This window comes from Poecilia reticulata, linkage group LG12, assembly GCF_000633615.1.
Source record: "Poecilia reticulata strain Guanapo linkage group LG12, Guppy_female_1.0+MT, whole genome shotgun sequence".
NCBI classification, from domain to species: Eukaryota; Metazoa; Chordata; class Actinopteri; order Cyprinodontiformes; family Poeciliidae; genus Poecilia; species Poecilia reticulata.
In genome coordinates this window covers 20,083,779-20,088,916 of record NC_024342.1, presented here as the reverse complement: position 1 = coordinate 20,088,916, position 5,138 = coordinate 20,083,779, and positions in this window count along the sequence as shown.

Genomic DNA, 5,138 nt, shown 5'->3' with positions numbered 1-5,138 from the left:
TATATATATAAAGCATAGATATGTAGATTGCACACTGCACAGCTAATCAAAATACATAATGTTTACATAGCATCTTTGTAAGCTTGTCCCTGTTAGCTACGTCAGACATATGAGGCATCATGGTGAATACAAACGATTTAATAACTTACCTACGAAGTTATTGTGAAGTTTGACACACCCAACTTAAATCGTTTGTTGTTGTTGTTGGAGCTTTTCAGGACGTCTGAATAATTCTGCAAGCATCATTAATAGTCCTGCAGCAACCGAAGAGCCATTGTTAACATACTGTTGCCTTTGCACCGGAAGCATTCTATGTGGCAAAAAAAATGCGGAAGTGCTAAAACGGAAGTCCGTGGCATATACCCCCATAGACATAATATAAGAATAGACGCCTCAGGGACAGCTCTCGCCTATTGTCGCCGACGAGACTTAGGGCGGCCATATTGGAGCGGTCCACCACTGCACTCAGCGTTATGTGTTTACTAGGCGCAATCACATATCAGCGCATTTAATCGATCATAACACGCTTTTTTGTTACTGGAAACCATATTAAAACATCTATCAAAGCTACATTTATAAACAATTGTATTATTTAAGTATGTTTTTAATACATAGTTCAGCATATTTAAATATGCTTAGTGGCTATAACAATAGAATAGGAATGGAATATTCTTACATTGATGTATGATGAGCATATTACAAAGCACACAGCCTTTCAATATTTATTTAATAAATTATTTAGTAATATCAATACATATTTATATAACTATACAAACACAAACAAATAGTGATTAATAATGACACAAATAAATAATGATTAATACTGAATAATATATATTGGATACATGTTGTATATACACTTATATATAGATATACATATGTTTTCAGCCTACGAGTTCTAGCTTCAGAGTGATTCCGCATCTGAGATTGAGTCCAATATCCGATGCGAAATTCATCCGTGCTGCAGTGAATCCGTCTCTCTCTAAAGATATCTCCCACTTCTTCCTCACATCATGTCTTTAGGAAACCTTCAAAACAAAAACGGAAGATTTGGGATGTATCTTACTTTTGACAGAGTGAAAGAATTGCATAATAGTCTTTACCAACTGTGTAAACTTTGCTGGTGAATGTTATAACACATAATATAAGTTTTATAATATATGTGACATTGTTTCATTTGTAATGTAGGCTCTTGTGTCAGATAATCTAAGTCAATGTTAGAGAATAATCTTTTTTTTTAGATTTACAGAATTTCGGATAGCCTTCATAGCAGGGCTGAACCCCGTATTACACCAAGCACTGTAGCTAATATTAGCTGGTATCTCGCCGGTTGACATAAGCACAGTAAAGTAATATTCCAATCACAAAATATACACGATAATATGTCCATCTTACTTGTGAAATGTTGTTTGTGGTGCCCTCACATCAGTAGTCCATCGATCCGAACAACAATATCCCTCAGTGCTGAGGCATCTTCTGCTGTTTTGGTTGAGCAAAGTAGGAGGGACGACCGCTCCAAGATGGCCGCCGTATTTCCTGCGCCGGAGCAGCCAATGCGTGGCCTACTCTTACATTATGTCTATGTATACCCCATTCTGTAGCTTTCGGTGTACTTCTAAATCTGCATCTTAGTCGCATCTTTTCGGGGTTGCTACTGCCTCTAGTGGCGTGGAGGTGGTAACACAACTAATATCATTGCATTACAAAATCAGAATACCGCAATGTCTTTATTATTTATTATTAATTTTTCATTCTCTTAAGAATGTAGAGCTAAGTAAATGATCTAAACAAGACCTTAAAGTGGTTCCAGTTTCTCTCGATGGCCAACCTGTTGAAATTGTGGCAAATTTTAAATACCTTGGGTCGTTCCTGGACAGTCAGCTCAACTTTGCTGAAAGCACTGACTATATTTTGAAGAACTGTTCTCAGAGACTCTACCTTTTAAGAAGACTTAGTGATCATGGAGTGACCCGACAATAGTTGGGTTAACCCTATGTCTTGAATTTGGGGTGGAGGGGGGGGGGATCATATTTTATTTATCACTACAGAAGGGTTCAGTGAATGTGCATATGAAACTGGTGGGTTCGGTACCTCAAAAAAGGTTAAGAACCACTGATCTAAGTAATTCAGCCAAGCTGTCAGAAAGAGAACTGTATACCTCAATATGTCTGATCTGTTCCTTGGAGCCATTCCAGATGACTGAACTTGCCACTTTCACTAATATTCAAGTCTAAATACGAAAATATGCAACAATCAAATTGTTCAGGATATTAACATGTTTTGGAGCAGAATTTCTGTATCAACCCCAGAACAAAACCAAAAGGCAATGTGACGATTGTTGTATCAACATGACCTTTACATATTTAGATTTATATATAAGTAATATTAATATTAACATCAATTTGTATTATAAATACATTATCTCTTCTTCTAACTGCTGAGCAGTGATGTTAGTTTATTCAAGTCTCATCAACATATCGTTTGTCTGATTGTAGATATGTAAAAATGCACATTGTTATTTTTTTCTCTTTTGTATTTATCTATTTTGTCATTGTTGCTATGGTTAAATCTTACCGATGTTTGGTCTTGGAACCTCTTTGCACTCTTATCAACATATGTCTCTCCATATAAAACGAGCAATTTCCCATGGGTCATATTCTAAGATGAAACCATAGTTTAAGGTTCAGTTTAAGGTATCTTGGCAGCCAATGTGATTGTGATCTAGGTGATCTAGGAGATGTCACCATAATCCTGAAACCTCCAAACATAAAGGCTTGGGTTAACCTCAGAGTGAGCTTCCAGGAAACTAATGCAAGTTGCCGACCATGTTACACAGGTATCAGTGATAATAACTAATACATGTTACCATATGGAATCGGGTTGCAAGTGATGATGATGAAGAAAATAAACACCAGCATTTTATATTTTTTTAATGTGTGTTTTGGGAAGGAGTGGCATTTCACTGCAGTCTTTAAAAAATGTAAACACGCTCCCTATCTGTTATCCTATCAGGGAACAGGCGTCCACGTTGGTATCAGAAAGGAAAACACACTTTAAAATGCTCCCCTGTGGTAAACCAAGACAATTTGCCTGTGCTGCAATTATGCCCATTATGACCGAAGAAAAGGCTGCCGTCTTTATGCTGCAAGATCCTGGCTTTCTTTGCAAAACAAAAATAGTCACGTCTCCTCCGGGGGGGCCGAGGGTGGAGGGCAACACATGGTGCCTGCTTGGCGCTACCTTAGTAACTTTTGGTCGCTCTGAGTATGAACAAATATTGTAAAACGCACCATGAACATCTGAATGATGTGCTGTAAATCACTTTTTATCCTTTTTCCTCTTTCCTCTCGCAGAGAGCTATAAAGATAGTTTGGTCTCCAAGTACGGTATATTAGGTCTTTGCAGGAAACCTGTCCTTGACTCTCTTTTCTATACTTTTTCATACATGTGTAAACTGAAGAGTATTTTTTTAGAGCTCTTCCTGTCTCTGTGTGATGATAAAAGAAAGATGGGACCTTTCAAAATGGAAGATACAGTACATGTTTTTTTTTTTTTTTTCTGGGAACAAATGTACCCCGCTCTCAGACATAGACATCGCTCACACAAAAGTAAACAATGTCGAGGTGCATTTTGTTTCCAAGGAAACTCCAACCCTGCTTTGGAGGGCACGGGAGGAGATGTGGAGACAGATTCCTTTAGGGATCTTTGCATCCTATTATTGTCTGTCGCATGAAACTTCCTCAGAGCTTATTGTGTTCAATCTCTGGAAAAACACTCCTCAACAGATTTTCATGGGCGGGCACTGACGCAAATGCACACATGTGCATTCTTACTGAACACTTCCAATGTAGGGGAATGGAAGATTCTGGAAACATACACAGTGTGGTATGGACTGGCCAAGCCAAGCTTTGCCTACTTAAAAGTGAAGCAAGTGCACATGGAGAGCACTTGTTGCAATACTGCTGTTGTTTTTACACTATACTGATTCACTTTACTTCCTTTTTTTAAAAGGAGAGGCCTCTTCATGCACACGAAGTCACTTTTTCAGTGAATGAATGCTCAAAAGTTTGTTGCGTTTGCCATGGACTGTCCAATATTTTTTTGTGAGCAAGAAGCCACCAGTATTCATGTTAATACAGCATCTTAAATAAATCCCGCTATCTGTGAGTAATCCACTTTTAGGCAGACTAACTGGTGGCTCTCTATCGGGATGGCCCAGGAAATCACTCCCCCTCCCGTTTTCAGTTCTACTTAGTTGCAATAATGTTACATAATATAGCCATCTGCTCTTGACATTGATTTAAAAGTCTCACTATGTCTGCCCTGTGAGTGTCAGCAAACATTTGAACACAAGCGGCTTTGTTGCTGCCCTTAATAGCATGTTTGTAATATCCAGAGCAATGATATACAAATACACGTTGCCCCCCTACTTTGACTTTGTTTCAATTTTTCACACATTTGAAATATTTCTTAATGTTAACATTTTTCAAACATGTTGAAAAATGTTTGAAACCTCTCACTCTCAAAGAGTGAGAGGTGAGTCGATTACACGTAATCGTACCTATACATATGTGTGTGTGAAACATATACAGAGAGAGAGAGAGAGAGAGAGAGAGAGAGAGAGAGAGAGAGAGAGAGAGAGAGAGAGAGAGAGAGAGAGATTGGTCCCATACTCCGTGTCAATGAAAGCAGCGTTCTGTGTCTGCGTTCATAGTGACATCTAGCGGGTGCTTGCAGAACTGATTTGAGCGAAACTCAAACTGAACAGTTGGAGTTTCATGACATTTCACACCATTCCACCCAAGGAAAGGTCGGAACAACTATATCTTTATAGTGCGTTTATACTGCAGCCTGAAGTGACCCAATTCCGATTTTTTTGACGTAATGCGACCTGTATCTGATCTTTTCATGGCAGTGTGAACAGCACAGGTCGGATTCTTTTTCGAATGTGACCCATATCCGACACGTATCCGATTCAAATGCGCCCTAACGTCCAGGTCTCATTCATCCGAACTGAACGTCACTGATTCTCAACAAATCTCACTATTCTGTGTCCTGATATGCGCAAGTGGGAAGAAAAACAACAACCATGACGAACTATAATGAGGAGTAAGTTGTTAATATGCTGCTCTGGCCGG